This window comes from Orcinus orca, chromosome 3 (genome assembly GCF_937001465.1).
Source record: "Orcinus orca chromosome 3, mOrcOrc1.1, whole genome shotgun sequence".
Lineage (NCBI taxonomy): Eukaryota > Metazoa > Chordata > Mammalia > Artiodactyla > Delphinidae > Orcinus > Orcinus orca.
Window position 1 is genome coordinate 168,445,863 of NC_064561.1, and position 21,526 is coordinate 168,467,388.

The 21,526-nt window shown below is 36.1% G+C and overlaps 1 protein-coding gene across 5 annotated transcripts in view; it reads left to right on the plus strand.

Moving 5' to 3' along the window:
* Positions 1-21,526, plus strand: part of CDH18 (cadherin 18) — a 1,015,987-nt gene that overhangs the window by 501,668 nt on the left and 492,793 nt on the right. For 2 of the 5 annotated variants that reach the window (XM_004276373.3, XM_033440166.2), the window contains exon 1: positions 5,765-5,982. The exons of 1 other annotated variant lie outside the window; for it this stretch is intronic. The gene's annotated coding sequence lies outside the window, so the exon portion shown is untranslated. Of the gene's footprint in view, positions 1-5,762; positions 5,983-21,526 lie in introns of those variants that run through there. 2 more of the 5 variants (XM_049707305.1, XM_012535417.3) reach the window with 2 other exon arrangements.

Below are 21,526 nucleotides of genomic sequence, written 5' to 3' on the forward strand. Positions count from 1 at the left end.
TCAACTAAACTTCATTCAAAGTCTTTTATATGCCAAGGACTGTACTAGACCCTTTTGTATGTGTAAAACCCTTTAAGTATTTGCAAAATCTCCGTGTAAAGTGAGGGTGATTTTGAAAATTATGAGTCAGCTAGTAAAGAGAGAGTAAAACAGAATACAGAGAGTAAAACAAGCTGGTTAAGCAACTCTGTATTTAATGAGTTGTAGACAGATGGATTAATCCTAGATCTTCCATCTCCAGTGTAGAGTTGTCTCCATTACACCCAGCTGCATTTGCATGTACCAGGTACTGGGTGTTCATTCCTAGCTAGCATTCAATTAGGAGACAAATATGTAAACATATAATGATAAAGGAAGCACATTTATATACAAGTTACTATATGCACAGTTTTAAGTACATTATATGTTTTAAAATATTTAATCCTCCTTGGAAGCATAAGAGATAGGCAATATTATGGAATTTTTACTGAAGAAGAAACTTCAATTTAAGCATATAGAATTGTGTAGCTTCCCAAGTTTGTTTGGTTCCAGATTCTGTGTTCTTAACAACTATGCCATGTTGTCACTAACCATAACACAATTTGTTAAATAAGATATTGATGTACTTTTAAAAGTATTTTATGGCCTCAAAAAAGTGTAGAGTCAGTCAAACCTATTGGAGCAAGGTGCTTACTCAGAAAATGTGACCTTTGTTCTGACCCCTGGAAGATGGATAAGGTAGGGACGAGATACAGGGGAAGAAAGGAGTGGAGGTTTTCCCAGGGCTGAGGGAGAGAAAGGAGTTAGAGGTATTAGTTTTGTCAACTGAATGAATGTATCATGATGCAGCTTACAAAAATATGAATTAATTTAGAAGTATTGGAATTAGCTAAGTCTTCTTAAAATGCAATATACCAGGTACAGTCTCAATATTTTAGAGTTAAGACCCTCACTGCCCCCATGTCCATGCTTTGTTTTTATTAAGGACACTTGTGTACATTTACTTTTTTAAAATTTATTTTGTGTTAGTTTTAGGTATACAGCAAAGTGATTCAGTTATACATATACTCATTCTTTTTCAGATTCTTTTCCCATACAGGTTATTACACAGCATTAGGTAGAGTTCCCTGTGATATACAGTAGGTCCTTGTTGATTATCTATTTTTCATATATATAGTAGTGTACATATGTTAATCCTAAACTCCTAATTTACCCCTTCCACTTTTCCCCTTTGGTAACCATAAGTTTGTTTTTGAAGTTGATGACCATATCACACAATTGATTTATACTAAAATTACTGTCAGTAGAAATCTCTAAGTCTTATTCATAAGTTTTCATTCAAAGACTTGTCTCCACGGCCATATTTTTAATACACTCCTACTTTTGGACCCAGCTGTAGTGTTTCTTCTTTGTTAGATTTGAGATAGCATTTAAGTTTTTCAGTACCTTAAATATTTTACCAGTTCTTCATCCAAATATACTGGCTTCCAGTATAAAATTCCTATGGACGACTTAAGTGTTCGTAACATTAATAAAACCATGATCATGTTTGGAGTTAGAGCTCTGTGGCTTACTACCAGAAACTTTCCTCCAGGAGAGCACCTCCACCTTTTTAAATGTGAGAGAATGGGGCTTCAACCAGTTGCTGCACCGAACAATTGTACTAAAATTCTCCATGTGGGCTCTAATGAAATCACGAGAGATGATGATGCCATATAGAAAGATCATATCATGTACATTTCCCCTAGTTCCTGCCTAGCTTGTCTGTCATAGAAAGCAATAGAATTATTTTGAAATGAGTTTCATATGAATGTGATACAGACTCAGGCAATCTCACTATTTTCTTTCCTTACTGGTCCACTCATCTCTTTAATAAATCACCTTGTAACTTGGCCAGGTTTCACATTTGGTGCAATAATGTCTAATTTGTAGACTCCATGTTCAATCTTGTCTTAAGGTGGGAAATTATTTGCTTATCTCTCATCTTACTGCACTATTTTATTTTTACCAAATCTTCAAAGTTTACCGACGTTATTTAAGATATTAAAAAAAAAAAAATCCTGGCATGTACTTTGTGTGATCTTTGTGCAAAAATTAATCACTTCAAAGTAGGGTCCACTAGTTAGTAAATTTTCACTTATATTTGGAACCCAGTGTCCTTATTCTATCACGTATAGTTCAAAAAGTATCTATTTTATGGAAATAAAATATATGTACTATAGAAGTTGAGGAGTTTTAATTTTCCCTTTGTCAGTTTGCAACACTGCCCCATTAGATCCAAACAAGTGCATTGCTGTTGTTTTTGTTTTTCATATTTTACATGAACTGAAGAAAACTTTAAAAAGGTGCATTTATTAATCTAATTATTATTATGAGTAAAGAAGGCACTACTTTTTAAAATCAATTACACCTATAGTTAACTTTGAAATAGTTTTTTATCTCTTTTTTATTTTCCTGCCTCAGTGTTTCCCCAGTATTCTGCAATTCGTAATCTGAGTGAGTAAAGGTTAACTTTATTAGGTCATTTTAAAAATATTCTTAGAGGTAATATTTTTTATCAGTGTAAATTTTCTTTTATTCTTTTAAGAAAAACATATAATCTGTGGTGTTTGTCACCCAAGCACATAAAATAAATAGCTGCAAAGGAAATCATGTACTGCTTCATGTTTTTTTCTTTTTTTTTTTTTTTTGCGGTACGCGGGCCTCTCACTGTTGTGGCCTCTCCCGTTGCGGAGCACAGGCTCCGGACACGCAGGCTCAGTGGCCATGGTACACGGGCCTAGTCACTCCGCAGCATGTGGGATCCTCCCAGACCGGGGCATGAACCTGCGTCCCCTGCATCGGCAGGCAGACTCTCAACCACTGCGCCACCAGGGAAGCCCCCTCAACTGCTTCATGTTTTACCAGCTGTTTTTCTTTACACAAAAATCAGATCACTTTTTTTGTTATTATTGTAATTTCAATAATCATTTCAATTAAAACTCAATCATGGCACCATGTTTCTGTAGTTAATTGTTCCAAGTGCTGAATTATAATAACGGATATTTATACATTTCATTTATGTTCCTTCTTTATTTATGTTTGAAAACATTGCCTAGACTCCTGAGTTTCCAGGGTAAAACTGAGCATGAGATGACATCTAAAGAGACAATTTCCTGAGTCTGTCTCTCAGAGAACGATCACAGTCTAGCATTACAATTTTATCTTTCCAGTTTCTATAGTCTGACCAGCATCAGTCTTGTGTTGGATGCTTCCCCATCACCAGCAAAAATGATTCTTATAACTCTCCGAAGGTAACATAAGTGGGAACTTGGGATCAGAAACGTCCATGCTTCAGTTTCAGAGATTAGCTCTGTAATAAATTCTGCTGACTGATGCATTGTCCAGTTTCTTGAAGTTATCTTTGACATAAGGAGAAAAAAAAGAACCTGCCTACAACCTGGTTTTCCTCAAGCAGCGTGTTCTGCATAGGTTCACTTACTTTCTCCTTTTTAACTTGAAAATAGAAGAGACAAACTAAGTGGCTGACAGGCTTGCTTTTCTAGGACTAGGGAAAGTTGGTGCGGTTTCAGAATAGTAAACTTCAGAAGCCATTTAAATCCATTGTATGTTGCTTCACTGGGTTTGTGGAGAATATGAAGCCCTTAATCTGAGGGCAGTCTACTAGATATAAATCCTCCGTTGGTGCAGGGGTTCTTTTCCTAGAAATAGATTGCATTGTTTGGTGACCTGACAAATTCTTCTGCATGTCATCCCACTAAGGAGCAAGTGCCTGTTGACTTCCATTATGACTGTCCACTCAATGTGCTTGTTACGGTCTTATCCAGGGAGAACCATCAAGAAAGACTAGCAAAAACACATTGTATTCAAGTGTGTCCCTAGGATGCTCAGTGCTGGTGTCTCAGCAAAAGCTTTTGTAGCAAACTGACAAACATTTTATTGCATTCAACTAGAGTCAGCCAAATAAAAGAGTTAGGCTTCTCTAGAGAATGTCATCATGTGAAAATTTTAAATTAAACTACATGACCCCTTTTAGACCAAAAGTTCCTCTTTCTATCGCCTTTAGCTTTCATAACTGTTCCTTTCTTTGTGCTCCCAGGGCTTCATCAAAACAGGAAGATTTGAAATGGGTGCTTTTCAATAACCACAAATGAATATGATTTTATGTCTGGGTACTATGCAAGGGAAAACTCATTTGAATCAGAAACTGCATGAAAGAGAATGTACAAAACATAATACAACATTGGCTTGTTATTTCTGATGCTATTGTTTCCATGCTACTTTTCCCTGAGAGTTTAGATTTTTGGAGATTTCCAAATTCTAATTGACTCCTAACATCTTCCTGTGGAGTAACAACGTACTTAAATGTGCAATTCCTTCACAATTAGAAAGCAGCCGATCCATCAGCTGCTTTTGGTGTTTCCGTTGGTTTGTTTAATCATACACAAAGCAAATTAAATCTGTCCACATTTCACATCAGTCAAGCCAAATAAAGGTAGTCAAATATAACTTTAGTTGATTCAAAACATCCTTTCTTTAAAATTGCACAGATTTTCATTTAATCTGTACAGAGAGGCTCTGAAGTGAGGATTAGTGTCTATATTTTAAAGAGAAGCCTCCTTAGAATCAGAGAATGGAAGCAGCTTACACAGGTTCTGATATAGAGGAAAGTCTGAGACAGAATTTGAATCCATGTCTTTTGGCCTTTAGAGGGCCTTTTCCCTCTATCACACTAGCTTGTGAGCATTTATAGTATCAACTAACCAGAGCAAGTTATCCTGTTCTCTTTGAGGTTGGAATGACTGAGGGTCTTGTATAATTCTTAATATATCTGCCAAGTGATCCTTGGAATAGCCATCCAATTTAGATAAACTCCTACATTTATTTACTACACTACTTTAAATGGGGATGCTTGGTGTTCTTAATGAGTGAGTGTGGGTGATTTTGTGTTGGAAGGAAGAGCTGAAGTCATTTCACATCAATTGTGAACATAGCCAATCAGGCCTGAAATCCTTGTTATCAAAAGCTATGTACCTTACAAATCATTTAAATTTATTCTGGAGTAAGAAGAGATTAGAAGTTGTGTGTGTGTGTGTGTGTGTGTGTGTGTGTGTTTTCCTGGTACAAGCAAGGGGGGTAGGAAAGGCATTGCGGTTTCTATTCATCTTCACAAACATATGCTGACCTCCAAGGGAAAGGTCTGTCTCATATAAACTCTCCGTGCCTTGAGTACTTTGGGGGAAGGCATTAAAGAGCATCCCTCAAGCTAAATCTCACGGCTATCACCAGACTATGGATCACTGATGAATGAGCCAGCAGTTGAATGTTTAGCAGGCTGTGACGACTTTGCACGGAAATAGGAAAATTTATTACCAGCCTGCCACATCAGTGCCTGCCCTGCCTGCTTTTCCTCTCGTTCCCTACCGATGTCGACTCCCGCCCCAACTGACAGTCAAACCCCTTCTGGCCCCCCGTTTCCCCTCCCCCGCGGAGAACTGAGGGTCTAAACTGTCACGGAGTCCTGGCCGTCATTTTTCAAGAGCAGTGATACTAAAGATGAGGCCGCCGGTCCAGGGTTTTTGAATATTTTAACTATTTCATTAATGTTATTGTTTTCCCCACGACCTTGCTGTGAGGGGGCTAAAGGGTGTCCGTCCCGTTCTGTGTGCCGTGGAATTTCTGCAGCCCCCAAAGTATGTAAGATGGGGGCGGGGGGGCGGGGAGGAGACAGAGGGAAAGGCAGCGGACGGACGGGAGAGCCGGGGAGGAGAGGAAGGAGGAGAGACAGGGAAGGAGAGCATCAGGCGGACTGGCGGTGCCAGCCAATCAGAGGCGCGCTCGGGAGCTGCAGCAGCCGGAGCCGCGGAGCCGGGGCGCGCAGGACCGCGGAGCCAGCCCGGGGCTCTCCGAGGACCAGCGCAGCGGGCGCAAGCACCGGCAAAGTCCCCTCCGTGCTGCTCGTAAATTAAGTTCCTTTCCACCAATTAGGGCAAGTCAGCGAAGGTAAGGCTTCAATTCATGACACTTTACTATGGAGTGACATTAAGATTTTCGTGCAATGGGGCTGCTCACCCGGTTCTGAGTCAAAACAATATTTGGTGAAATCTTCCTCTCTGGGTTGGTTTCACAGGATCTGCTGCGAATGGGAAAGTTGGAGCTAATGCTTCGTGAGCCTTATCGCTTGTATACATTAAAAAAAATTTTTTTTCTTATCCAAGAATGTTGCCATAGAGCCTATGGAACGTGAGTGTGATAACCCAGCTGGATCTCTGTTTATCTGTGGATGTACTGTTATCTGCCCTGCCCCTGAAGAAGTTGGAAGGATACTATGCAAGGCGCATTTGCATTGTAACGGCATGAAAATAAGCTGTCATTTATGTCTGTCTGTAAAAGTGAGGGAAAGCAGAACGGAAACAGGGACGTTGAAATAGAAATTTCCATAGTGCTTTTTTAATTATTGCCTTTCCAGTAACCTCTGAAATTACATGATCTGAGCACTGAAGCTGCAGCAGGGCAGGGCTCATTTTCTCTTTTCTCTCTTTCATTTATTTTTTTTTCCCCATGAAACGCTTCCATAAATACTTATTAAAGCTTAAGATGAAACTTTTTCTTCTTTCAAAGGACACTATAAATGATGAATGAAAAGGAATTAGGTAGCCTCCTGTGCTCAGCAAAACACTTTATTTAGTATATACCCTTTTGTTTGTTAACTCTGATTCATTTTCTGACTTCTTTAACTGGACTTATTTGAGTTTGGAAATAACAATTATTTTGTCTTAATTTTCATGTCTTAAAAACAAGGTAAAATTATGCCTTATGCATGTGTGTGTGTGTGTGTGTATGTGTGGTGCGTACAGATGTGGAACTAGGAAAATCTGTCATGTAACAGGTGAAAAATAAAATTGTATTACCTAATTATTAAAGTATTTCCTTATATCCATGCCTGCTGTATTTAAAGAACTTTCAGATTAATCAAGAAGAGTACATGCTCCTTACCATTTCCTTGCTAAAAATGAAGATATACTAAAATGAAAATCTTAGCTAAAATTATTATGGTCTTTGGTTTGCTCAGGTGATGGCATCACTGCTTCGAGCTGAGAAAGATGGATCAGAGAAAGATTTTATTATGCAGTCCAAAATACAAAAAACAAAAAACCTACAGGCTCTGACTGTGTTTTGGAACCTTTATTTTCCACTCTGGGATCACCCACAGATTTTTCAAAGCAGGGGGCTTTCCTTATGCAGTAATTGTCTGCTTCTGTTTTAGTGGTCTTGTCTTATCAGAGAAAATATTTAATTCTAAACCAAGAGTTAGAGGTCCAGACTAGATCTCGTATGTATCTTGTTGGATGTGGGAGAAAGGAGACAGGATGTGATACTAGTAGAGAATTAGTTCTATAGTCTAACACTCTGGTCCAAGAACCAATCATCATTTGTTTCTTTCAAGCCTCCTGTTATATGTTATATTTCAGACTTCCTGATAATAAATTAACCTAGTGTAGATCAACCCATTTCTTCACTTAACAAGGCGTTCATTTAATGGGCCTTGTTAGAGGAGTATGCTATAAACCGTGGTGATGATGCTTTTTCACAGAGGTAGCTAACTTAAGGAGAAGAAAACATAAAATGATACCAATGGTCAGGTTTGATTTTCTATTTTGACAACAATGGGAGGTAGAAAATGAGGATTTGCTTTTTTAGATGCACCAGAAATGCCCACTTAAAGATAACCCAGTAGCAAAGGGGAATATAATAGTAGAATGAAGGTAAGTGACAGGAAAGTCTAGCTGTAACTCTATCCAGTGAATGTTGAAAGTAATTAGCTATAGCAGTTGCAGGCATGGTTGATAGCCACCAGTGTTAGATCAAAGTCTATACATAAAGCAAACTGGAAATTACTATTCCTTCTGATGTGCTATTTGGATGGATATAGTGGAAGCATGAGAATGAATGCGTCACTTAGTCCAAGTCTGTAAATTCTTTAGGTGAAGGGTGCTATATATAGTAAATATAAGATACTTTTTTTCATTTGACTTATATAAACATTATTATTATGATTTTTGTTGACTTTTCTGGTCTGTTAAATGCAAACCACATGTTCACAAGTTTGTGTGCCCCACTTCTCCTGTATTTGACTGAATTATACCTTCTATATATGCAACCTGATCTCAAGTGCGTGTATCTGATGCAGTGTAGCTGGGCAAAAAGTGAGAGAAAGAGACTGAGAGATTTAAGTTAGAGTGTGTATAAGGTGTCCTTTTGCTTTTTTAAAACAAGTAGAGGACGTTCGAATCCCTAATTTGCTTAATTATATGCCTTCCTTGTTGCATTACACATGTCTATAGAACTATATTCCAGATCAGAGCTTCTTAACCTTGGTGCTATTGATATTTTGGGCTATATAATTCTAAGGTGGGAGGGTTTTCCTGTGTATTGTAGGCTGCCTAGCAGCATCTCTGTTTTCTACCCACTAGATACTAGTAGCAGCACACCGAAATTGTGACAACCCAAAATATCTCAAGATGTTGTTAACTATTCCCTGGGGGACAAAACTGCCCTCCTCTTCCATTGGAACTGTCCATGTATAGTTCAGTTTGGGTGTTCTCCAAAGATCCCTCTTCTCGGGGCTTCCCTGGTGGCGCAGTGGTTGAGAGTCCGCCTGCCAATGCAGGGGACATGGGTTCGTGCCCCAGTCTGGGAAGATCCCACATGCCGTGGAGCGGCTGGGCCCGTGAGCCATGGCCACTGAGCCTGCGCGTCTGGAGCCTGTGCTCTGCAACGGGAGAGGCCACAACAGTGAGAGGCCCATGGAAAAAAAAGATCCCTAATCTCTTGCTTTGAATGAATTTCAACTTGTAAGTGTTTCATTGGGTCCTAACAGAAAACTGTGGAAGAGCTTATCGGTATTATTTTTTTTTTTTCTGTGAACTGAGAATCTAGGATGTATTATCATATGCTAACATTTGTGGAAACAAGAGGAAATAAAAACTGTGAAAAGGAAAATGTAGATGTTGAGTCTGAAGGAACATTTCACTTGAATTTACTTTTTTTAGAAGAGCCTTTATTACAGATAGTAAATGAAAGATACTGATGCTCTGTACTCTACAATTGCTTTCAATATTTTGTGTATGTATGTGTTTGGTGTGTCAGGAGGGGGTATTCACTCTAGTAATTCCATGTGCTTGGAGGAGTTTATAATGTTCAAAGATCCAGAACTAAAAGAAAGCATTTTGGTTTGAAAAGTATAGTTCTTAAGTGGCGGTGTATATAGCACAATGGGAAAAAAAACAAAATGAAACAAAACGTAACAAAACAAAACAAAAAAAGCAAGCATAATGATTTGAAGACATGGCAGAACTTGGGTCCTGGCATAGATTACTTGTGTCACATGTCATCTATATATAGGCCATTTTTCCTCATCTGCAAAAAGGGATAAGAATAGGCATGAGAACCAAATAATACAAGGTGTCAAAATGGGTTATAATTATAAAGATGTACATCAATGTTGGTAAATTATTATAGTTTCAATTTCTTCAGTGATGTATTTGTTGAGAATTGACTCAGCATGCTAAATCTTCCAGCTGTTCTAGAGTAGTTAAAAATCATCTGTAAGAAATGGCAGTATTAGCTCTTAAAATGTTTTTTTATGGATGAAATAGAACATCTTCATTTTGAAATATGTGATTTGTATTAGACCTAATTTCCTCTCTTATTTCCATCCTTCCCCATATTATCCACATTTATAATTTGTTAAAAAAGTACAGAAATGTAAAACATAGAATGCACGTTGAAATTCACTCTTCGGCAATACCATTATTACCAGTTTGCTATATATTTTTAAGTGGTTTTTAAATGAATAGATTTATGTCTGCATGGAATTATGAAATTAATATAGATTTAAAGTTTAAAAAGTAGTTATATTGAGATGCATTCATTCATATAAGCGTATGTACACAAATATGTGTTTAGATAAAAGAAACACAAGTTGATATAATACCCAGCTAATTTTAGAGCCTGTTCTCTTCCATGTGAGTATATAGACAATTCATAAGTATTTAACGAGAACACCATTATGCACAGACCTGATATTTAAATCTAGTTAGTGTTAGGCATATGCATGTATTTACAGCTCTTCTCGTCTCATTAGGTTAGGAGAATTTCAGAGTGGTTGATGCCCCTGCCATACTGAGAGTTAATACGATGTGACTATTGCATATTATTGCATAGATGTAGTATCATTCATTTGAATAATGCCCTATTAAATATTTTTTAAGTGAAGAATAAAGAGAAGGCCAACACAAATTAAATAATTTAGCATCACTATCACAGCTGATAGTGTTTTGACTTTTAAGTGCAGTACATTTTCCAAGAGCAGGTTGCCAGAGAAATAAGTGGACGGCTGGAAAATGTCAGAGCAGGTAGAAGAGGTCTCGTGTACCCTGACATGTCCAGGTGTTGCTTCTGTAGATACCAGAAAATATTCTGATATGTAAACTTCTACACTGCTCAGCTACATCAAGTTAGGAAACTTCTTGATAATGTGAGAATAAAATGAATAAAGTTTGATCGCTAAAAGTATTTGACTGAAATATTTGAAAAAGCAAATATTTCACTTACCTGAGCTCCTCAGGACTGTCTTATTCAATATTTTACTCATACTGCATGGAATATGATAGATGAATTGGCGTTAAAATGAATTTGGGTTTTGCAGATGCCTCCACTGAAAAGAGGAATTCAACTATCATTTCCACTTCGTTTTATGTATAGGTGATTGTAAGGGTCTTCTAACAGATATTTATTGTCATTATATTTAGGCCATTAGGGTCAGTATATGACTTATATGTAACTATGTACAATCCATGTGACTGGCAATTTCACTTGATCCAATTATTTTGAGTCAGTCTACTGATGCCAAAAGTATTTTAAATAAAAATATCTATCTAGGTTAAACTCACAGTTATCAATGGGATTTAAAAAAAGATAGGATGCCATTTTAACCTATGGAATCATCATATTACAAATAACTTTTGAAACTAATGCTGGCAAACGTGATAAAACTCTTATTTATAGTTATTCCTTGTGGAAGTGAAAATTAATACAACAGTTTTGAAAAACAATTTGCAATTCATTGTCAGAAAAAGGAAAAGGCAGTTTCTCTTACATGAAACTCCTAGGAGTAAATCACTAGGAGATGAACCAAAGTATCCCAAAATTAAGAACTCTCTCAAGAAGTTAAAATTAATTTAAGAATTTGAATTAATGTAAATAATGATCTGTTTATGGAAATTCATATATTAAACTTGATACAAAATTTTATGTACATCCTGATTTTTAAAAAGATTTCAAGAGAAAATCAATATAGTTGCTATTGGGTAAAATGTGTATCCCTTGAATTTTTCTGTATTTTTTATATTATCTATATTTTAGAAATATGTATAATTAGAACCTTCCAGCTGCAATGTGTGATATAATTTAAATGAGCCATAAAAATATAAACAAAGACTATTTTTGTTTTATGCAGTTTTGCTGCTTTTTTGGAGAACCCGCTTATTGGTTGATTGATGCAGTTTAACTTAGCCATAGTTGAGAAAGCCTTGTGGTACTGATTGAAAAGTAAACCAGTTCTGAAAGACTATTCAGTAGGATTTTTAATCCGGATGAATGGAATTCTACTTTTTGAAGATTTGTCATATTTTTAAAACAAAAATAAAGCCAAATTAAATGTTAGATTCTATCTTTACTATATTAAATTCACTTGTGGAGATTGCATTCTCTTTGAGAAGAGAAATGTTAAACAAGGGCAATAAAATTTTATATTACTTATAGAACATGATCATTGTTAAGGAGGGAGAGGAAAGTGGAATGGGAAATAAAAGTTTTGTAGAGATAGGTGGAGGTTTGATATTTTAGCTATAAATGGCTAGGAATCCCTCCCTTACTGAGAAGTTTACTTTGAATAAAGCCTTAGAAGAGGAAGTATGGATATGAATAATTTGATATTGATAAACCATATTCTAGTGAGGGTGAAAAGCAAGAAAAAAAGTCCTGGGGCAGGAACCTGCCTGGCTGATTGGAAGAATAGCAAGAAAGCCAGCATAACTGGAGGGAAGTGACAGAAATGGAGCAGAGGAGGGGATACTATTAAGAGATAATGGAAACCAAATCACACGTAGATCCTATAGATTAGTCTAAGTACCTTGGATTTTTCCTAGGAGATCTGGGGTTGCACTGAGCAGAGAAGTAACATGATCTGATATCTTTGTTACATTACATGGCAAAGTAGGATTAAGAGTGAAGGTGGAATTAAGGTCACTAATCAGATGTGTTTCAACAAGAAACTCTGGACGCCTTGCTGGAGTCAGACTACAAGGCAGCCAGGACAGAAACAGGCCCATTGCAGAGCTATTTCAGGCATTTGGAGGAGAGATATGGTGACTTGCAGAAGAGTGAAAGCAGTAGAGATTGAGAGGAGAAGTTGAATTCCATATTTACCTTGAAATTAAAACTGACAGGACTTGATATTGTATAAGACATAGGGATGGGGCAGGGGGGACAGTGAGGGTAAAGGGTAAATTTGGTTTTTGCTGTATCCTGAGCAACAAGGAGGCTGGAGTTGTCATCTCCTAAGATGGGAAAGAATTGGGCAGAACAGATTTTGGTGGGGGAAGGAGGGCAGGCAGGAGATAGGAAGAGCTGCGTTTAGTACATTTTTTAGATTGTAATGCCCGAGTGGGGATGACATGGAGTCATTTGAATACACAGGTGTGGAGTTCAGAGAAGAGCTATCTGCTCAGGTAGGAAATCAAGAGCCGCGACTCCATTGACTGTATTTAAAGTGAAGAGACTAAATGTGAATGAAAACACGAAAAACACACAGACCAGGACATTGAGCAACCCAACACCTATAGGTTGGGAAAATGAAGAAAATCCAACACAAGTATTTGAGAAACAGTAGCTGGAGAGGAAGGAAGAGAACCCCATGAGTAAGGATCTTGAAAGCCAGGGGAAGATGTACTTCAAGGAAGAGACTGTCTTGAAAAACGTTTTGAATTATTGAAATGTAAACTCCCAAACACACATAGACACATATCTAACATTTTCATTTGGGTAATTTCATTTTAGGTATAAAGAATTCATTTCCTTAATTTTTTTAAAAAAAATGTTCATCTTTGAAGGACCTTATTCATTATAGCTGTTTACTTTTTTCAAAGTTACTTATTTATAATAGTCATTTTAGATTTGATGTGAGCCTGATGTTAGAAACAACTGTAAAGTTTCTTGATGTCCTAAAAGCAAATACTGACACAAAATCACTGGTTTAATCATTTGTGGATTTTATTCATCAATATAGTCCTTGTCTCCTAATATTTCCATTAGCCTTACCTAAATTTTGATATTACAGTGACTGCCTTGCAGACCTGATAAATTTACAACATAAAATGTATCTCATTTACTGATAACTAAAAATTTTGCTTCTTGCCAACCCCAAATTATTCTAAATTACGATAGAAGAAGAATAGATATGAAGGGTGTCCTGTAGCCAAAAATTCCAATTAAGAAACTGTATTTTTTTACTTTGCCATCCTGCTAGTGATTTATGTCCAGCCTTTGAAATGTGGGAAAAATATATTAGGAACCAAGATGTAAATCTACGGTTTCAGCAGCAAGTATGAGGTGACTATAATGTTGCAAAACTGATCTTTAAGCAAAAATGCAAGATGACTGTATTAGTGGATTATATCAGTGATGCTGACACCAATTAAAGTATTATTTCATACAACTATTCCAAGACACACTCACACACGTGTGACTTTAGGATCACATTCTGTTTCTTAATCTAACTGATAGTTGTCTGTTTAGGTTAACTAGCACTTTATCAACTGAGCTCTACTTAAAATGTTTATGATCTCAAGTAAATTAAGTGATGTGACTTCTGAAACAGTTTTATAAGAGAAGTTACAATACTTTGAGCAGTTTAAATAATGCGTAAGTGCTGTGTGTGACTACACTGAAGGCTAATGTGATGGACAGAACAATGGTCCCCAAAGATGTCCCGGTCCTAATTCCTGGAATCTGTGGATATATTGTGACATGGCAAAGGAGGATGAAGTGTACAGATGGAATTAAGGTGGCTAATTAAATTAAGCTACCCTAAAATAGGGAGATGATCTTGAGTTATCAGGATCAGGTAGGCCCACTGTGATCTCAAGGAGATTTATAAAAGTCGAAGAAGTAGGCAGAGAGGAGGTCAGAATGACGGCATGTGAAAAGGACTCAATCTAATGTAGCTGGGTTGGAATGTGGAGAAAGAGGACCAAGTACCAAGTGCTTTGGGAAGCTTCTAGAAACTGGAAAAGGCAAGGATTCTCCCCTAGAGCCTCTGGAAAGGAATGTGGCCATGTTGACACCTTAATTTTATCTGGTTTGTGGCTTATCTCAGACTTCTGACTTACAGAACTGTAAGGTAATAACTTTGTGTTGTTGGAAGCCAATATGTTTGCGGTACTTTGTTATAGTGCCAATAGGAAATGAATGCAGCTAGCATGAGGAGGTATATTAAGTTCTGCCTTTTATAGATGACCCATCATGCAAATTTTCTGAGAATAAAAATATAGAATATTACTGAATATGTAATAATTATACCATTAGCCTGAGATTATTATATTGCTGATGAAATTAAATTGATCATTAAATTGATGAAGAACTCCTGATATCAGACCTGAAGGATGTTTTCCAAAAGGAATGTAAAAGTTAAAATACTTCCTAATGAAAGAAAATAATGTATCCAACCTAATGTATACTTTCTTGTCCCCAGTAAGTGCATTGTGCTTCTATTTATATGAGTTTATTGGACTTCGGGTTCCTGTGTCCAAATATAATTTAAAAAGTTTTGTATGTTCTATATTTTATGTATTTTTGCATTAATGTCAATGCAAACATTAATGCACAAAATATAGAATGTACAGCAAAATAAACAAATGACTCCCCTTTTTTGCTTTTGCAGTGTGGGAAATATTTATCAACTTTCCAGCAATTAAAAAAAAAGGCAAAGTTAATTATGATTAGCTGAGAGGGTAAAATATATGACATGGTATAATTGACAAAGGTGGATTTTAAATGAGAAATAGAAACCTGTGTTCTTCCACTGATCTAGCCATTTTTTAAGTAAGTGACTGGGATGTTGCTTACCCTTCTCAGAACTATTATATAGGGAAAAAATGATTTTTCCTCCCAGTTTGAATGGCTCTTTCTTTTGTTTAAAGCATAACATTTATAAAAATATTTATAGAAAAACATTGAGCAAATTTTAAATATATAAAAAAACAAAGTAAAGCAAATCACCTAATAATATTTGGCTAATTACAATTTTATTTCAGTCTTTAAAATGTCCGTGCACATCGTTCACTCACACCTAGTTACAAAAGCCCTATTCAGCGCGTGGTTCTAAGAGTGGCCATGTGACCACTTTGGGCACAGGAGGCAAAGCAGGACAGGAGAACCCTAATGAGGATCGCATACCAGTCTGCCCTGATCTGGCCAGCTGATGATACTGGAGGCACTGGAACAAATTGTCCATCTGAGCTTCCATATGCTGGATCCCAGTGCCCTGATCTGCTCCCAAAGGCCCTGGCTGGGCCCCCAGAGGAAGGACCTATTCTAAGTCACATATCTGTCCCTGTCACATCATCAAGTGATATTTTCTTTTCCTTTTATGTGTTTTGTTTTTCTAACTTACCGTATTCATTCTATTAATTCCTTAAGTGGTAGGTACTCAGTGTAACCAGTCAAATGACAAAGATTTATAACCTCCATTTTGCTTTCTTCAATCCTTACTCAGATGAAATGTCCAAAAATTATAATTCTTTATCCATGTATACCTTCCTCTATACACCTATAAAATATACGCATTGACATACATATGTAAACATATATATGCGTATACAATAGATAAGTATATTGTGATATGTACACACAGATTTTTTCAACTTTTTTAAGAGAATATTATTTATTTTACTGTACAACACATTTTTACTTAATATTAGATCGTTAAAAGCTCTACAAATCAATCTATCAATTTATTGCTTCCTGGTCTTTATTGTTTATCTCTTCTCTTGTTTCAGCTCTGCTTTTTTCCCCTGCCGCATTGCGTCTCTTTTGTCAATCTTCAGTCTTGTTCCTCCTAATTTGTATTTGTTTCTGTATTAATTAACTCAGGCAATCATAACAAAATTCATGGACCGTGTAGCTTAAACAACAGGAATTTATTTCTCACAGTTTTAGAGGCTAGGAAGTCCAAGATCAAAGTACTAGCCAATTCAGTTCCCTGGTGAATGCTTGCTTTTCCCTTCCTGGCTTACAGACAGCCACTTTCTGGATGTATCCTCACTGTGCCAGGGAGGGAGGGAGGGAGAGAAAGGAAGAGAGCGCGTGCAAGCTCTCTCTGGTGTCTCTTCTTACAAGGGCCCTATTCCCATCATAAAGTCCCCACCCTCATGAGCTCAATTAAATCAAATTACCTTCCAAGGGCCCCGTCTCTAAATACTATCACATAAAGGGTTAGGACTTCAACATAAGAATTTTGGAGGTACATAATCCAGACCACGGCATCTCCTTCTTCGGTTTTCCTATTTTCAACTATTATTATTAATTATTATTATTAGATTTCTAAACATCCTATGTCTTCCCTCTGCCATTCTTGATTCTACCAGGTGTTGTAGTCTCCTCAGTCCCCTCCAGTTCTCAGTGACCTCTTTCTCCAAAGTCACCTTATGCGACTCCTAAGAATATTATAGCATCTGACTCCTGAATATTATAGCATCTTTTTTTCTGAAACCCTCCAATACTACAGACTTAGTCTACACTCCTTCCCTGAAATGTTTCTAATGACAGTACAGTCATCACCTGAGTTGGTCCTTCTTCAAGACAGTTTAAAGGTCATGAAGATTGCTTGACTGCTGTGCTCACTCTGTACTGTAAAGTGCTGAAACAACAAATTTTAGAATATAGAAATTATATGTATATATATATATACACACACACACAGAATAATATATATATATATAATACGTAATATATAAAATATTATTGCAGAGAATGTTTTTCTGAACTCTTTTTTCTACAATAACATAGATTGCCAAAATCTGTGACATTTTACGTTGGCTGTGATATCCGAAGACCATTCTTCCTAGATTTATTGAATACATTATGTAAAGTAAAACTTAAAATCATTTGTTTCAGAGTTTTTAAACAGAATTTGGGCAAGTTTCATTAAGAAAAATTTACTTTAAGCCATCTAGTACTCACTTGGTAATAAAAGGAAAAACTTATGAAATGACAAGACTGAATAGTACATGAATATCCCTGGTTTGAAATTGTCAAGGCATGAATCACCCTTTTAGATGAAATGCACTCACCGACTTCAAAGGCGGCTTGTGTGACTCTGGAGATATGTAACAGTTAGGAATAGCTGGTTTCTCTCAGAAAGCATCTCATTCCATTTCCAGACCAGTGCTAAGGAGGGTTTCATGTGTATGCAAAAAGGTATTTTTAACACAAATTTGGTATTAGAACCCTGGAAGTGATGACTCTTCTGAGGGTAAAATTGTGGCTTTCAGAAAGAAGTAAACTAGGACACTCTGTCAGCATCCTGGAAATGATTTCCATTCTTTTGCTGAAGGAAATGCCAAACATTTAAAATGAAAAAACAACACATCAACTCAGTGAAAAGGCTAGATTGTTCTAATCAATAAACATTACAAGAATAGTTTATTCTTAGCTAATACATGTTTATGTCTCTAAATTATTCACAACAAAACATACTTTGTAAAAACTTTATTTTCTAAGACATGAAATATTTAAAATAACAATTGCTTCAAATCAGATTGTGTTTAATTGTTATTGATCTCTGTTCTATCTAAATACTCAACTCAGAGCCTGACCTTCAGATGTTTTTCATAGTACACATTTCTCCTGCAAATTCCGCAGTTTACTTTTCTACATATTAATTTTTCATCTAATACCAGTATTTTCTCTAATTTATTGGAGAAATTATTAGATAAGAATAAAAATTTTATAAAAGCACATTTTGACAAAATACATTTCAATGGCCAAAAAAATAAATTTAATGTAATTTTTATAGAGACTTGGTACAGTGAAATTTCAGAGAAATTCTCTAATATATCCTTCGAACTCAGATTTTAACTATTGATGTATTTCAATTTACTGTATAATTTATCATTTATAACTTATTTATATGTGCATAGTTAGTCATGTTAACTGGAAGTCTTTTCTGGAAGCTCTGGAGGTTGGGCAGGTATTATTAACTTCATTTTGTATAACAGTAAACTGACATCATACAAGTTCACAGACTTGCCCACCAGAGCAGACTTTGTAGCAGCTGAATCAGAGTGGAGTATCCCCTGTCCTCTTCCATCTGTCATGCCTCTCTACCAACCAGCCTCCACACCCCCTTGACCCTGGATCTCAACTGATGGCCTTGCCTCACCTTGCACTTCTAAAATTTGTGAAATCAATGGGACAGTTCCTATCTCATGTCACCTCCACCAAATCTGTACATGAACTTGTATCTATATTTCAATCCCTTTTCTCTTCTGAAATTATAATGAAGGAACATCCTTGCTATTATCCACACCTTGTTCTCAGGGTTCCTTTCGCAGACCCTCCCAATTCCTCCTCTTAATTGGCTACATCATCAAATTATTCCTTCCTAATGGATCAGTCCCACGCGTGTGTGCTCTGGTGACTCTCATCTTTCAAAAAACATCCCAGGACCCCACCACCCATTTACTCTGCTCAAATGCAACCTATTTCAGTCATCTCAGCAAATGATACCACCATTTACACAAATCAGAAAACTGAGAGAGATTCATTACACCTTTCGCATCCTTACTCTTCACATCACTCCCTAAAACAGATTTAAAATGTGTTTACTGCTTTCATCTCTGCTGGCACCACACTAGTTCACATCAGCACGATCTCTTCTACAGTGGTTTCCTCTGCTCTGTTTGCATCAGCAAATGTCCTTCTCAAATCATTTACCATATACCAGCCAGCAGAAACGTCTTAGAAATATAAATCAGTAGATGTTATTCTTTGCTTTCAAAACTTTTCAGTGAATTTTAGTTTTGTGTATAATAAAAGTCGAAGTTCTTGCCATGGCCTCTAAAATTCTACCTGATCATACCCAGCCTCTCTCTCCTGTTTGATCCTCACATCTACTCACCAAGCTATTCTTTCATGCGTTCCCTTCCTCAGAGATGCCACGCCTTCCTCAGAACCTTTGAACATGTTGTTATTCCTTTTGTCTGAAATGTCCTTCTCTCCCATTTTTCTATCACTACCTCTTTATCCTTCATGCTTAAATCTCATCCTATTAAAAACAATGCTTTCTTCCCTAAAGTAGGTCTCTATCCTACCAGCCTATTTTCTCATACTCTTCAAAGGCAATATTTATTAGTTTACTCATGTCTTTTTTTCTCATCTCCAACTAGACTGTAAACCCTACTTCAGTCAGAAGATTGTCTGCTCATTCACCTTTGGATCCTTAGTTTTTAAAATATTGCCTGGCATGTAGCCCAGAATATATACCAGAAAACATAAGACAAATATATTCACGGACTATAATTGAAACAAGTCAGGGTCTTAAAAAGTGTTTTAAAATTTTTAATTGAAGTATGACATACATAGATAATGTTGCACAAGCTGTAAGTGTACAGACAAATAACTACCAATAATTCAGCATACCCAGGTAACTACCACCCATATATAACAGAATATTACCTGCATTCCACAAGCCCTCCTTGTATACCTTCACAGTCCCTTCCTAACCCTCAGATGTAACATCTTTTTTTCTGACTTCTTAACAATATAGATTAATTTTTTCTGTTGTATTTTATATAAATAGAATCATACAGTACTGTTCCATTGTGTTTGGCTTCTCAACATTACTTGTGGGAAAACCATCTATTTTTTGAGTGAATCAGTATTTTAGTCACTTTATTGCTGTAGAATATTCCATTGTCTGAATAGACCACAAGTTATTCATTCTACTCTTCAAGGGCATTTGGGCTGTTTCCAGTTATTAACTATTACAAATAACAAAACAATGAATATCCTTGTATCTGGTTTCTGGAAAACATGTGTGTGCCCTATTATTGGGTATATACAGGGAAGAGAATGCTGTGCTATAGGATATGCATATGTTTATCACTAACAAATACAGCCAAATACTTTTCCAAAGTGGTTGTACTAATTTACACTCCCACATCATTGTATGAGAGTTACTCTTGTTAATCCTGTTAATTTTAGACATCCTGGCATACACATAGGGATATCTCATTGTGTTCTTCCTCAAAGTATATTTTTAATACTTAAAACTACAGTAAAATCAAAGGAATAATACAATTAATGTTTCTGCCCTACAACTGGATTCATCGTTTTTTGTTTTTGTTTTTGTTTTTTTGTTTTTGTTTTTTGCCACATTTTCTATGTTGATAACTAGCCGTCTTTATTTTCCTGAATATTTGAAAATAATTTGTAGGCATTAGATGCAGACTTTTAATGATTGGAAATTGAAAGGGCTTCTGAATTTATAGATTTGGAAATTTTGACATTTCATGAACGTTTTCTTGATTAACGGTTTTCCAAGTAGAATGGTAAGATGCAATACAAATACAATGCATTAAGCATATTTATTTCAGATCCTAGAGAAACAAATTATGCTTTGCAACTTGTGAGGATAATGGATAAATGAGAAAAACAAAGACCATGCTAAAAGTAAACAAACTCATTCATTTTGTTCATCATCTTTAAAACATGAATCAGGCTTGAAATGCCATTTGTAGATAGTGCCACCATAGGGACAAAAGAGGAATAATACTTTTCTTTGTATCATCCCTTATTAATTAGTACAAAGATTGTTATTCACCAACAAAGCATGGTAGTTTGGACTCCAAGAAGCAAATGTTTGCATTTCTTTTTAACTTCAACACTTTTCTCCTGTTTGTAATACTATTGGAATAATGGGTACAACCAAATAATCGTTCCATGCTTTCCTATGAAGAAGCTCTGATAAGATTTTAAACTCTGCTTCCAACAAAACTTTTGCTAGGGATACTGGATATTTTTTTCCTTTCCCTGATTATGTTTATGAATAATGTATATAATTCATCCCTATAAACCAGCCATGGAATAACTGAGAAACTACAAACCGTTTTTGTGAAATACTTGTTTAGTGGTTATGTTATATTAGGAAACTTTTTTTTTTAAGATATTTACTTATGAACAAGTATTTTGGATATTTGTTGAGCTGTATATTCTGAATGTCAGAAATTTTACTTTATTTTTGTCTGATAGACTTGCATTTAATCAATAAATCAATAAAATACTTTGTTTTATTTGATGAGTTATCTTAAAATCGTCATGTTAAAATAGGGAAGGCTTATGCTCTAACATTTAGAGAGGGATATGAGATCACCGCACAAACTTTAATAAGCAATTTCATTTTCCTGTAAAATAGAGTCCCTCC